The sequence below is a fragment of the Aotus nancymaae genome, unplaced genomic scaffold, assembly GCF_030222135.1.
Source record: "Aotus nancymaae isolate 86718 unplaced genomic scaffold, 86718_ANA_hifiasm-v0.15.2.pri h1tg000011l, whole genome shotgun sequence".
NCBI lineage: Eukaryota > Metazoa > Chordata > Mammalia > Primates > Aotidae > Aotus > Aotus nancymaae.
In genome coordinates this window covers 40,043,064-40,058,738 of record NW_026988422.1, presented here as the reverse complement: position 1 = coordinate 40,058,738, position 15,675 = coordinate 40,043,064, and the positions used below count along the sequence as shown (strand labels likewise).

Here is a 15,675-nt window from a genome sequence, read left to right as displayed (position 1 = left end):
ATCATTTAATTTAAAAACCTAAACTCATTCAACAGTCAATAAATACCGAGTGTTCATTGTGTACTGGACATTGTTTTAGGCTCTGGATATAAAGCAGTGAATGAAACAGAAAAACAATTAGAAGATCCTTGCCTTTATGGAGCTATTAAGTCCTCAGAGTCTCAGCGAGAACGTTACTTGGGGCAAGAAAATAAAACAGACATGATAAGGTAGGAGAATAAGTGGTTGAGAAAGAACATAGGATGTATAATATCCATTCACATCAGCAAAGTCTCACGGCATGTCACATCTTAGGCAAAAAATGAGATTCATAGATGACATAGTATAGAATCACTTCATTATTCTCAGAATTTATATAAATGCCGAAATCTAGACAAAAGTAACAATAATTTCTCATATTATTTATTTATACATCCTATCTACTTCCAAAGGGGATTTACAGTGGGACATAACCAGAAAATTCATCTTTAAAAAGGAAAAGATAACTCGTATGTATGTAGTGTGGAACTAGAAAAGACTCTAGAAAAATTCTAGTAGTAACTTAAACAGCCTTGTGAAAAGTAAATCTTTTCAGGCTAATTTCATTTCTGTGTGACTCAGTGGTCAAGAAAGCAGTGTGATGTTAATTTATCTCAGAATCATGTCAGGAAAATGTATTAAGACAAACAGCCTGGCTAATCTAACAGAGACACACATTCATCCATTTCACAGCCAGTATTCCACTGGGCATGGTTTCTGAGCTTTGGAAAATAAGAATAAGCTTTAAAGAGAGGCTGGAAAAATCAAGACGTAAAGTAAAGGCCTGTGGACGATACCCTGTGGTGGAGGGATCGACAGCCTGGGCATGGAATGGCTTCTTGCTCCCTGGAGGGGTACACTTCTCACCTAATCCCAGGTCTTTTCTAGGCTTGTTTCTGTCTCAAATAATTGGCTTCCCTAAACACCCAGCAGGGACCACTGTAACTACTTGATGCTTTCTCTGCTCTTATTTGTATCCGCATGGTAATCTCTCTGAGAAGTACTCTGGCTGAGCTCATCTACATAGCAAGACAAAGTTGAACATACTGAGGCTATACATGATGGGTGCATACTAATATCTGATGTTACTTTAAGAAGATTTCAAAACAGCATTTCAGTTTTTACTTCCCTCCCTCTAGGAGGGAAGTAGTGTTACATTTCAGCATTTACTTCAGTTTTTGTTATGGGAAAATCTATTTTTTTTGTTGTTACAAGCGAATACAGTTTTTCTACAGTAGTAATAGGTAAGATTCTCTCTCTCCATGTAAGCTCCACAAGGGCAAGAAGTTTTGACTATTTTCTTCATTGTTATATCCCCAGCACTTATAGCAGTGCCTAAATGTACACAGCAGATGCTTAATAAATGCTTTTGCATAAATGAAGAAAATAAACATTGAATCCACAAAGTAAATGATGTTAAATTTTCATAAGAGTTGAGGAACTGAGACCCAAAGAGTTTATTGGTTGTAGCTCCTGCGACAAACTAGAATGCATCCCAGGTCAGTGTGACTCTGAATTCTAACCTCTCTTTGTAATGCCTAACAAAATCATGCGAATACCCTCCAGCTTCACCTTAGATCTAGAGGAACTGAATGCCTACATAGACTGTGGTGCTGCACTTGGGTTAGTTTGTTTGTGCTGTTCTTTCACAGAAATAAGAGATTTTAAACATAGTGATCCCTATATTCTGCAGTGCATGTGTCTAGCTCTCCTCTTTTCCCGTGCATGCCACTAACCTGCATGAAGACAAAATTCAGGTGCCATGAAGATGAACAGCATCTGTGCATCAAAGCAACACAACAGGTGTTTCTAGGAGTCCCTGGACTATATCAACACTGCTAACTAAACCCACAGGAAAAGAAACGGTGAAAGCCAGGGTTTCTGTCTGTTTTGACAAATACCAATCACGTAGACTATCATCTAAAAAAATAGAGCTGAAATACTAAGGACAATTTAAAACCAAGAAAATTATATGCCTTGGTTTTAACTCACTGTCATAGCTGAAATAGCCAGTTTGAATATTCCTTGATTTCATTTTCCGTACTTTGAAATGATTTGCCATGTATTGGTGAACATCAGAGAAATGGTAATGAAAACAACTCATGCAAAGGTATAAGATATCTCTTTATGCTGTCATGATAAGTAACCTTGAAGCACCAACACATTTTGTTATATTCTGTTTTGATATATTAGATATTATAGCATGACCAGTAGAAATTTTGCTTGATTTATAATAATATTTTCTTACGTGCTCTGAGTTTTGTTGCTTCTGTGTCCAAGGTTTGTTTGACTCCTGCTGCATGAGTTTTATCCCTGAGGGCCACTCCCTGAAAGCAGAATATCTAATTCTGGAACTCAATCCCATGGAGGTTAATTGTCCTACAAGCTCAGCAGACCAAGGGAAACCTCAAATGGAAAATGCTTATGCCAGAAGGTGGGCATTCGTGAAACACAGCAAACAGGTCATTTTACGTTTAAATAGAAATCACTGCTATGTCCAGCCTTAAGCCTCTGCTTGATCAAAATTCTATCACATAGCTGTGGGTTGCTTTTTCTAGCTCTGATAACCAGAACAATTTTCCCATGCTACCAAGTTAAAGAGAAGAGAGCTTAAAAAAAATTATGTCAGGTAATGTGACCAAGAGGTAGCCCCTGGGTGGGGAAAGGAAGTGTTGTGGACTTTGGTCTGATCAGGAATCCATGTGATTCTAACAAAGTCCTTTACCTCTTTCCTGGACACAAGTGTTATTGTTGGAAAAGAGGAAGAACAGGCTGAGTCCCCTCCACAGAACAACAGAGCTCTCATTCCTTGCTTAGTTTCCTCCAGGATCAAGACCAGTTTTCCAATATCATAAATGAATGCAGACCTTTCTACTGAGGTAATAAAGAGGTCATTACCTCACAAAGTATGGTGATGTCCTAACGGCACCTAAGCAATGTTTCATTCTCATTAGAATGCTTTAAATGTCAATAAAGAACATGTGAAGACTGATACATAATTTAATTAGTCACAAAGACCACAATTCAGATGCTGAGTTCATGTCTTTTAACTTTGTGTCTACAATTATCTGTAAGATCACAGGTGATTTACTGAAAAGACTTAGGCTTGCTGAAAACTACTTTGCTTAGAAATATGCCCTGTGCTCCCATTTCAAATATTGCATCAGTGAAAAAGAAAACATTTCATTGAAAATTCCCTTGTGTTTTCTGCTCTATTGATACCATGATTTATTTTCTTCATGAAGAACAAAGAGTCACCAAAATTTCAAAAATATTTTCCAAGTGTTTTCCATGATACCATGGCTAATTTTTCCAAGGTTTTTTTTTTTCAACCTTGAATAAGCCAAGCAACTTCCAAATGCATTCTTATGTCATTTGGGAGTATTTTTCTCTGCTTTTCATTATTACATCTTTTCAATTTTTGCCAAACCAAATGTGAAATTATAAAAGAAAAATCTAGCTACCGTAAAATCAATTAATGACTGGCACTATTAGTCAAGCAGGTAGGATTTGGATTAGTTTAGGTTATAGAATGCCTTCTGGTGTGTGTTAATCATATGTAAACAAGGCACTGGTATTTAGAGCAAACATTCTAGGAGGGAAGTAGTGTTATTAATCTAACTGTTATAAGCTTTTGAGAATCCTAACTCTGATTCTTCTTCCCCCATTCTCCTCTCACTGTCTAGAGGTGATTGATAATATTGTCTACAAACCATTTTCAAGATCTCTAAATAATAAAATGGTAATATTATACTTTTCTGTTTGAGTAGAAATGCTTCCGTGATTGATGATGTTTTGGTAGTAGGGAAAAATAACAGTCCTGTAACCAGTCCTGTCTTACTGTAATCTATTTGAGGTTATATAGTCAGAGAGTTTTAGATAATCCACAATATTTAAATGATATCCCTAATTTACACTGATCCAGAGGAAAGTTGCGTCCAATTCCATGTTTACTTGAAGAATGGACCCATGTAGAAGTACAAAGCAATTTTTCATATGTCTAACTTCCTGCTTGGGGTCAATGGTAGGTTTATTTATTTATTTATTGTACTTTAGATTCTGGGGTACATGTGCAGATCACGCATAATTGTTGCATAGGTACATTCATGGCAAGGTTGTTTGTTGCCACCATCTCCCCATCACCTATATCTGACATTTGTCCCCACGTTATCCCTCCCCCACCCTCCCTCCCACTATCCCTCCTGTAGCCTCCCTCAAGGGACCCCAGTGTGTGATGCTCCCCTCTTCGTGTCCAAGTGTTTTCATTGTTCACCCGCCTATGAGTGAGAACATTCAGTGTTTGATTTTCTGTTTTTGTGTCAGTTTGCTGAGAATGATAGTTTCCACGTTCATCCGTGTCCCTACAAAGGACACAAACTCATTGTTTTTTAATGGCTGCATAGTATTCCATGGTGTATATGTGCCACATTTTCTTTGTCCAGTCTATCATTGATGGGCATTTGGGTTGGTTCCAGGTCTTTGCTACTGTAAACAGTGCTGTGATGAATGTGCGTGTGCATGTGTCTTTATAATAGAATGATTTATAATCCTTTGGGTATATACCCAGTAATGGGATTGCTGGGTCAAATGGAATTTCTATTTCTAGATCCTTGAGAAATCGCCACACTGTCTTCCACAATGGTTGAACTAATTTCCACTCCCACCAACAGTGTAAAAGTGTTCCTATTTCTCCACATCCTCTCCAGCATCTGTTGTCTCCGGATTTTTTACTGATCACCATTCTAACTGGCATGAGATAGTATCTCAATGTGGTTTTGATTTGCATTTCTCTAATGACCAGTGATGATGAGCATTTTTTCATATGTTCACTGGCTTCATATATGTCTTCTTTTGAAAAGTGTCTGTTCATATCCTTTGCCCACTTTTGGATGGGTTTGTTTTTTTCTTGTAAATCTGTTTTCATTCTTTGTAGATTCTGGATATTAGCCCTTTGTCAGATGGGTAGATTGCAAAAATCTTTTCCCATTCTGTTAATTACCAGTTCACTTTAATGATTGTTTCTTTTGCTGTATAGAAGTTCTGAAGTTTAATTAGATCCCATTTGTCTATTTTGACTTTTGTTGCCAATGCTTTTGGTGTTTTAGTCAAGAAGTCCTTGCCTATGCCTATGTCCTGAATGGTTTTGCCTAGGTTTTCTTCTAGGGTTTTTATGGTGTTAGGTCTTACGTTTAAGTCCTTACTCTATCTGGAGTTAATTTTAGTGTAAGGTGTCAGGAAGGGGTCCAGTTTCTGCTTTCTGCACATGGCTAGTCAATTTTCCCAACACCATTTATTAAATAGGGGATCCTTTCCCCATTGCTTGTTTTTGTCAGGTTTGTCAAAGATCAGATGGTTGTAGATGTGTGGTGTTGCTCCGGAGGCCTCTGTTCTTTTCCATTGGTCCATTTCTCTGTTTTGATACCACTACCATGCTGTTTTGATTACTGTTGCCTTGTCGTATAGCTTGAAGTCTGGCAGCATGATGCCTCCAGCTTTGTTCTTTTTGCCTACGATTGTCTTGGCTATGTGGGCTCTTTTTTTGGTTCCATATGAAGTTTGAAGTGGTTTTTTCCAGTTCTGTGAAGAAGGTCATTGGCAACTTGATGGGGATAGCATTAAATCTATAAATTACTTTGGGCAGTATGGCCATTTTCACAATATTGATTCTTCCTAACCATGAGCATGGAATGTTTTTCCATCTGTTTGTGTCTTCTCTTATTTCCTTGAGCAGTCGTTTGTAGTTCTCCTTGAAGAGGTCCTTTACCTCCTTTGTTAGTTGTATTCCTAGGTATTTTATTCTCTTTGTAGCAATTGTGAATGGGAGTTCACTCTTGATTTGGCTCTCTTTAAGTCTTTTAAATGTAGGAATGTTTGTGATTTCTGCACATTGATTTTGTATCCTGAGACTTTGCTGAAGTTGCTTATCAGCTTAAGGAGAGTTTGGGCTGAGGCGACGGGGTCTTCTAAATATACAATCATGTCATCTGCAAATAGAGACAATTTGACTTCCTCCTTTCCTAATCGAATGTCCTTTCTTTTTCTTGCCTGATTGCTCTGGCTAAACCAATACCATATTGAATAAGAGTAGAGAGAGAGGGCATCCTTGTCTAGTGCCAGATTTCAAAGGGAATGCTTTCAGTTTTCGCCCATTCAGTATGATATTGGCAGTGGGTTTGTTGTAAATAGCTTTTATTATTTTGTGGTAGGTTCTATCGATACCTAGTTTGAGAGTTTTTAGCATAAAGGACTGTTGAATTTTGTCAAAGGCCTTCTCTGCATCTGTTGAGATAATTATGTGGTTTTTGTCTTTGGTTCTATTTATGTGGTGGATTATGTTTATGGACTTGTATTTGTTGAACCAGCCTTGCATCCCCAGGATGAAGCCTACTTGATCACGATAGATAAGCTTTTTGATGTGCTGTTGCAATTGGTTTGCCCGTATTTTATTGAAGATTTTTGCGTCTATGTTTATCATGGGTATTGGTCTGAAGTTTTCTTTTATTGTTGAATTTCTGCCGGGTTTTGGTATCAGGATAATGTTGGTCTCATAAAATGAGTTGGGGAGGATTCTCTCTTTTTGTATTATTTGGAATAGTTTCAGAATGATTGGTACCAGCTCCTCCTTGTACGTCTGGTAGAATTCGGCTGTGTATCCATCTGGACCTGGACTTTTTTTGGTCGGTAGGCTATTAATTGCTGTCTCAACTTCGCCCTTGTTACTGGTCTATTCAGGGTTTCGACTTCTTCCTGGTTTAGGCTTGGGAGGGTGCAAGTGTCCAGGAATTTATCTATTTCTTCCCAGTTTACTGGTTTATGTGCATAGAGTTGTCTGTAGTAATCTCTGATGGTAGTTTGTATTTCTGTGGAATCGGTGATGATATCCCCTTTATCATTTTTTATTGCATCTATTTGATTCTTCTCTCTTTTCTTTTTTATTAATCTGGCTAGCGGTCTGTCAATTTTGTTGATCTTTTTGAAAAACTGGCTTCTGGATTTATTGATTTTTTGAAGGGTCTTTTGTGTCTCTACCTCCTTCAGTTCTACTCTGATCTTAGTTATTTCTTGTCTTCTGCTAGCTTTTGAGTTTTTTTGATCTTGCTGCTCTAGCTCTTTCAGTTTTGATGATAGGGTTCAATTTTAGATCTTTCCTCATTTCTCACGTGGGCACTTATTGTTATAAATTTCCCTCTAGACACTGCTTTAAATGTGTCCCAGAGATTCTGTCATGTTGTGTCCTCGTTGTTGTTGGTTTTGAAGAACATCTTTATTTCTGCCTTCATTTCATTGTTTATCCAGTCAACATTCAAGAGACAGTTGTTCAGTTTCCATGAAGTTGTGCAGTTTTGAGTTATTTTCTTATTCCTGAGATCTAATTTGATCTCCCTGTGGTCTGAGAGACTGTTAGTTATGATTTCCATTTTTTTGCGTTTGCTGAGGAGTGATTTACTTCCGATTATGTGGTCAGTTTTAGAGTGAGTGCGATGTGGTGCTGAGAAGAATGTATATTCTGTCGATTTGGGGTGCAGAGTTCTGTAGATGTCTGTTAGGTCCACTTGTTCCAGTTCTGCGTTCAAGTCCTGTATATCTTTGTTGATTTTCTGTCTCATTGATCTGTCCAATGTTGACAGTGGAGTGTTAAAATCTCCCACTATTATTGTGAGGGAGTCTAAGTCTCTTTTTAGGTCATTAAGAACTTGCTTTATGTATTGGATGCTCCTGTATTGGGCCCATTATATATATATGGGATAATTAGCTCTTCTCGTTGTATTGATCCTTTCACCATTATGTAGTGTCCTTCTTTGTCTCTTCTGATTTTTGTTGGTTTAAAGTTGATTTTATCAGAGACTAAAATTGCAACCCCTACTTTTTTTTTGCTCTCCATTTGCTTGGTAGATCTTCTTCCATCCCTCTATTTTGAGTCTGTGTGTGTCTTTGCGTGTGAAATGGGTCTCCTGAATACAGCACACTGATGAGTTTTGACTTTTTACCCAGTTTGTCAGTCTGTGTCTTCCGATTGTGGCATTTAGGCCATTTACATTTAACATTAATATTGTTATGTGTGAATTTGATCCTGCTATTTTGTTACTGGTTGTTTGTTTTGCCCATTGGTCGACACGGTTTCCTCATTGGATTGTTGGTCTTTACCATTTGGTTTGTTTTTGCAGTGGCTGGTACTGGACATTGTTTTCTGTGTTTAGTGCTTCCTTCAGGAGCTCTTGTAGGGCAGGTCTGGTGGTGATGAAATCTCTCAATAATTGCTTGTCTGTAAAGGATTTTATTTTTCTTTCACTTATGAAGCTTAGTTTCGCTGGATATGAGATTCTGGGTTCAAAGTTCTTTTCCTTAAGGATGTTGAATATTGGTCCCCACTCTCTTCTGGCTTATAGGGTTTCTGCTGAGAGATCCACTGTGTGTCTGATGGGCTTCCCTCTGGCTGCCCTTAGTATTTTTTCCTTCATTTCAACCCTGGTGAATCTGATGATTATATACCTTGGGGTTGCTCTTCTTGAAGAGTATCTCTGTGGTGTTCTTTGTATTTTCTGTATTTGAATGTTGGCCTGCTTCGCTAGGTTGGGGAAGTTCTGGATAGTATTTTGAAGAGTGTTTTCCAGGTTGGATTCATTTTCCCCGTCCTCTTCAGGTACACCAATCAAGTGTAGATTAGGTCTTTTCACATAATCCCAAAATTCTTGGAGGCTTTCTTCATTTCTTTTTACTCTTTTTTCTCTTTTCTTGCCTTCTCTTTTTATTTCATTGAGTTGGTCTTCGATCTCTGATATCCTTTCTTCTGCTTGATCGATTCTGCTATTGAAACTTGTGTATGCTTCACGAAGTTCTGGTGCTGTGTTCCAGCTCCATCAAGTCGTTTATGTTCTTCTCTAGGCTGGTTATTCTAGTTAGCAATTTCATCTAATCTTTTTTCAGGGTTCTTAGTTTCTTTGCATTGGGTCAAAACATGTTCTTTTAGCTCAGAGAAATTTGTTATTACCCATCTTCTGAAGCCTGCTTCTGTCAGCTTGTCAAAATCGTTTTCTGACCTGTTTTGTTGCCATGCTGGTGAGTCGTTGTGATCTCTCTGGGGAGGAGAGGCATTCTGGACTTTGATGTTTTCAGCCTTTTTGCGCTGGTTTCTTCCCATCTTCTCTGAGTGGACGTCCTTTCTGTTAAAGGTGGTATTTTTTTCCTGTATGAGGCCTTTTTTTTTTTTTTTTAAACGGAGGTGTCATTGTGCCACTTGAGACAATCTGTCCGTTTTCTGCCTGTGGAGGTGCTGCTGGGCTGCCTTGGTCTCAGCCAGGCTGTTTATTCTTCGCCTGGTTTCTGTACTGGTGGGATTAGCCCCACCTCCCAATGGCAGGCTCTTTCCCTCTGCCAAGCCCTCTGTTCCTGGGTGGAGGATGTGTTAACTGTGAAACTCTCCTGGGAGAAGGGCTCTAGTTGCTGGATCTTGTCGGGGAGGGGACTGTCTGGTCGTATCCCCCTCCCCACTTTCAACTATCCCTTCTGTGGGACAGGCAGTTCCTTTTTGCAGGCTTTCTTGGTATTAATCCAAATCTCCGCCCTGGTCTGTGCTAACAAGTCACCAGTCTGGCCAGGGCTGCTGGTCTGGGCTGTCACCCTGGTCTGTGACTCTGCATGGTTCTCAGCAAGGTGGAGTTTTCCTGGTCTGTGTGCTTCTGAAGTCGTGAAGTGAATTGCTGTATTTGATTCAGAGAACTGAGGAGGTGATGCCCCCAGATCCTCCATGCCTGATACACTTTGCAGGTAGGGCAGTGCCCTGCCTTGCCTCGCCTCAGCTGGATGCTTTTGGGCTGCTTTCACTGCCCTTTTTTGGGGTTAATCCTGCTGTTCAACCAGTCCCTTTAAAACAAAACTGGTACCTCACTCGGAGATGCGGATATAGCTCTGGTTCTGTCTCACTCATTGGTAGCTGCAATCTGGAGAAGCTTCCTTTCACCCATCTTCCCCCAGTTTTTTCAGTAGATTTATTTTTAGCCCAAATGACTTGGAAGTTATATGTGAAAAAAGGTGGTATCATTTCATATACACATCAACTTGTTGATATCTAAGCACATATGAATTAGGAACCAAGGCTTATTTTGACTTGTCTTGCTTTGCCTTTTCTACATGCTAAATAATGAAAGAAGAAAGAGATAAACTGGAGCCCTAAGTGTATCTAAACTTAAACTCATTCCAAATTTAAAAAAAAAAATTATTCAATTATTTTCTCAAAATTCTTATGACAAAGCAGATGGCCCTAGCCAGTTATGTTGATGATGGGAAGCGAACAAAGAAAAGAGAAGAAAACAGATACAAAAGAATTTTTCACATCAGGCAGGAAAGGTTAATCCTTCCTATTTCTCAGTCTCTCAGTATCCTTCTAGTAGTCGTGCCAAAAATAACGAGATGATGAGCCAGGCCCAACAGGGATCCCAGTGAGTTCGTAGAAAATAAGACCTCTTGGGTGATGGACTCCAGTAGGAAGAGTCAGAGACAGTCCCACTGAACTCAAGGCTGCCTCTTCCTAGCAACTCTGACTACTACTCATATCGTGGTCACTGCCACCCTCCTTTGGGAAAATATTTTGTTAATTTTCAATTTGTTTTGCTGATTACTAAAGGAAGGCTCCAAAAGGTTAAAAAAGGATATGAATTGATAATTAACTAATTAACAAGAAAAGAAGTACAAGTGGCTACAGAATTTTTGAAAAGCCACTCCTCAGGTCTGGTTTCACACTGGTAAGAACTAATATTACACTTGATCCTAGCCCAAAGGCTGAGAAGCAATTAGGTTCTAGGTTTAAAATGACTGGATAACATTAGACATTTTTCTCATCTCCTAGGGATCACCCAAATGTGACAGAGGTACAAGACTCAGACATACTAACTCCATTTTTGATTAAACTAACAGACTTTTGAAACTCAGAACCACAAAGTAGAAGGAAAGGCTGCCCAAAGTTGTAATAGGCAACAGGGAAGGGGGAAAGAAGGAGAATGTGCATGCAGCTGCAGATCTCAGAGAAAGCTGGCAGAGCACAATTCTCCTTCCAGTGGCACAGCCTGAGGAGAAGAACAACTCATTTGATACAGTGGGAATGGAGTGCACATGTTGGTTCACTGTGCCTCCCTGGATTTTTTTTTGGTAGAAAATCTAAAAAATATGATGGTGTGACAAAACAGGTATTTATAAAGAAAAGTCATTTTGGAGGAAGCAGTTTGTGAGACTATGAAAGAAGAACTTACTGCATTATGAGTAATTCTGCAGGGCATTCTCAGTTCACTGAGAGAACTAATGGCTGAAAATATTCACTCATTTTTCTTTTATCAAAGAAAAATAATTTTTGTATGTAATAGAACCATAGCCACATGCCTATATAAACCTGAATTAAATAGCCCACTAAGAATTTACCTCATTTATATGTGAATAATCATCAAAAGGAAACTATCACATGACATCAGAATTTTTCAGATGTGGGAATGGGGGTGAGAAAGAAATAAGAAAAAAAACGGACACTTCACCAAAGAAGATATAGAGACAAAAAAATAGCAAATATAAAAAGATGTTCAACATCATGTGCCATTAAGTATGCAACGTGAAACAACAATGAAGGATTATTGTACATAGGATGGTCAAAATTCAAAATGCTTACAACATCAAATGCTGGTGAAGATGTGGAGACTGGGAATCTCACTCACTGCTAGTGGACATGCAAAATGCCACAGACACTTTGGAAGGCAGTTTGACAGTTTCCTACAAAACTGAGCAATGTTACCATATGATCCAGCAATTGTAATCCTTGATGTTTACCCAAATGAGATGAAAATTTATGTTCATAAGAAAATTCGTTCACAGAAGCTTATAGCAGTTTTATTCATTATTGCTAAAACCTGGAAGCAACCAAGATATTCTTCAGTAGATGAATGGATAAATAAACTGTGGTATATCCAGGCAATGAAATACTATTCAGCATTAAAAAGAAATAAGGAGTGACATCAGTAAGATGGTGGATTATGAAGCTATAGGCTCTTTTTTCCCCACAGAGAAACTGAGTTAACAAAAATATATGGACCAGAATACTTCTGTGAGAACTGTAGAGACCAGTTGAGACACTACAACACTCAGCCATTGTAAAACCAAGACAGGATTCCAGTGAAAAGAATAGAAAAATCTTCAGCATTTGTGCCCCTTCCTCTGTGCAGCATAGTAGAGAGCTATTGGGGGGAAACTTCTCATCTCAGGATTCCTTCCTCAGGACACATATAAAAGAGTGGATCATGCATCCAACTTCCTGACTTATCTGGGGGCTGCTTGAGGGACTAGTTGCTGTCTTGCCTAATCCAGAGCATTGAAGGGATCAGTGCCAGAGTTTGAAAGTAGATGAAAAGAGATGAGCCCATATTAGAGCTGCAGTTCCACAGTCATCAGAAGTAGCAAAAGATCAGGAAAGGTTTGAGAAGTCCTTGAACTTCCAGCAGGGTCAGTCGGTGAATGTCTTCTCCTTTACAAAGCCAGCATACAAAAAAATGTGAGTGGTGGTTGTTTTTCTAAATGCCTAAGTCCCTGCAAATAAAATTATAAGGTGTATCGAACACAGATGTTTGCATTTCCTCCGGAAGCTGTATGTTAAAATTGAATCTTCAATGTGGTGGTATATAGAGATGGGGTCACTGAGAGGTAATTAGGTCATAAAGATGAAACCATCATGAGTAGGATTAGTACCCTTGTAAAAAGAAGCCAGAGAACTAATTTGCCTTCTGCTGGTCCTGTGAGGTTATATGGGTGTCTGCAACTTGGAACAAGCACCTTGTCGGAGTCTGATCATGCTGTTACCATGATATTGAACTTGCAGCCTCCAGAACTGTGAGAAATATGTTTATGTTCTTGATAAGTAACCCAGTTTACGATATTTTGTTACAGGAGCCTGAAATAAAACGCAAGGCATATAAAAAAGCCAAAAAAACATGGCCCACTCAATGGTAAATAATAAAACTCAAGAAACCAACCTCAAAAACTAAATCTATCAAATGCTTGATAAAGAATTTAAAATAACCATCATAAAAAATACTCAGTGGGCTGAAAGGGAACATGGTCAGAAAACCTAAGCAAAATCAGGAAAACAGTGCCTGAACAAAATGAGAGCATCAACAGAGATAGAAATTAGAAAGAACCAAATAGAAATTATTTAACTGAAAAAGACAGTAACTAAAGTAAAAATTTTATTAGAGTGGTTCAACAGCAGACTTGATAAGGCAGACAAAAAGATCAGTGAAAATGTAAAGAGATCATTTGAAATCATTGAGTCAGAGGAGCACAAAGAAAAAAGAATGGAGAAAAATGAAGCTAGCTTAAGAGACTGTTGGGACACTATTACGAGTATCTACATATGCATTATGGGAAACACTGAAGGAGAAGAAAGAAAGAAGACAGCCTATTTAAACAAATAATGTTTGAAATCTTTCCAGATCTGAGGAAAGAAATGGACATACAGACTCAAGATGCTTAAAAACTACAACTAGGGTAAATCCAAAGAGAACCACTCAGAGACACATTATAAGCAAACTATGCAAAGTCAAAGGCAAAGAGAAAGTCTTGATTTTGAAAAGCAGAGAAAAGTGATTCATCTTATGTAAAGAGGTTTCCATTTGCTTATCATTGGATTCCTCAGCAGAAACTGTAGACTGGAAGAGAACGGGGTGATATATTCAAAGTGTTGAAAGAAAAAAAAACTGTCACCCAAGGGTATTGTATCTAGCAAAACTATCTTTTGAAATGAAAAAACATTAATACTTTCTCCGATAAATAAAATGTGAGAGTTCTTTACTACTAGACCTGCTCTACAGAAAATGCTAAATAGAATCCTTCAAGTTCAAATGAAAGGATAGTAGATATCTACAGGAAGCCAAACAAAGATACAAAGATCTCTGACAAAGATAAATACATGGAAAAATAAAGCAGCCTGTACTATTGTGATTTTTGGTACACAGAATTTAAATAATAAAAATACAAAAAACCTTATAAATCCATGTTGATGGGTGTATAATATATAAAGATGTAATTTGTGACATCAATGACATCAAATGGGAGATTGGAACTGTAAAAAAGTAGAGTTGAAATATGTGGTTGAAGTTGTTATTAGTTTAAAATAGAATGCTATAAATTTAAGATATTTTACATAATTTCAATGGTAGTCACAAAGAAAGTATCTATAGCGTATACACAAATAGAAATAGGGAATCAAACGGTATCATTGAAAAAAATCAACAAAACCCAAAGAAGTAAGAGAGAAAAGGAGGGACAAGAAAGCTGTAAGATATTAAAAAAACAATAAACAAAATGGCAATAAATAATCCTTATGGATAATTACTTTAAATGTAAATAGGTGAAATTTCCCAATCAAAAGACATAGATTGGTTGAATGATTTTTTTTTTAACTATATACTGTCAAAAAGAGACCCACTTTAGATCTTAGGACACACATAGGTTGAAAGTGTAAGAATGAAGATTTCTAAGCAGATGATAACTCAAAGAGAGCAGGAATGGCTACGCTAACCCAGACAAAATAGGCTATAAATAAAAACCTGGTGCAAGAGACAAAGAAGGACACTGTATAATAATTTAAGAGGTCAATTTACCAAGAAAATATAATAGGTATAAATATTTATGCACCAAACCTCAAAGCTCTGAAATATATGAGTCAAGCTTTGACAGAATGGAAGGGAGAAATGGACTGCAGCACAATAATACTAAGGGATTTCAGCACTCCACTTTCAGTAGTGGCTACAACAATCAGAATGAAGATTAACAAGGAAATAAAGGACTCAAAAAAGTCTGCAGACTAAGTAAACCTCACAGACAGAACAGTCCACCCAACAGCAGAAGAATATACATTTCTTTCAAATGCACATGGAACATTCCATCAAGCTATGAAAAGACATGGAAGAATCTTAAATGCATATTAGTAAGTGAAATAAGCCAATCTGAAAAGTCTATATACTATACAACTTCAACTATATGACATTCTAAAAAAGGTAAAACTATAGAGACAGTAAACATATTAGTAGTTGCCAGTGGTTAGGTGGAAGTGATGAATAGGCAAAGCACGGAGAAATTTTAGGACACTGAAACTGTTCTGTGTAAGACTACAATATGATACAAACACAGTGCACATGTCATTAGGTTTGTCAAAACATGTAGAATGTAAAATACCAAGACTGAGCTCATGGAATGTATAATACCAATAATGAATGAACTTTGGGTGATAATCATGTGCCAATGTCAGTACATCAGTTGTAAAAAATGTACCATGCCGACATGGAATGTTGATAGTGGAGGAGGCCATGTTTATGTTGGGGCAGGGAAATACGGGAATCCTGTACTTTTGCTCAGTTTCTCCCTTACTCTAAAACTGCTCTAAAAATTAAAGTATCAAAAAATAATGTATTTCTATATAATAGCACAAAAAGATGTCCAAGGCATTTTGGTTAATATAAATTGCAGAGCAATATGATCAGTATTATATTTTTGTAAAATTATTATATAAATGTCTATCTGTGTATATGTGTGTGTATGTGTACATATGTATATATACACACACATAAATAGTCTGGAATTATAAACTGTAATCTTTTTGCTAGTAAGCAGAGATCAGGGGAATGA

General features: G+C 37.7%; 1 pseudogene; it reads right to left on the bottom strand.

The window, feature by feature from the left end:
* Window positions 1-10,648: 10,648 nt before the first annotated feature.
* LOC135274515 (U2 spliceosomal RNA) lies at window positions 10,649-10,806 on the bottom strand (annotated as a pseudogene).
* Window positions 10,807-15,675: the final 4,869 nt, after the last annotated feature.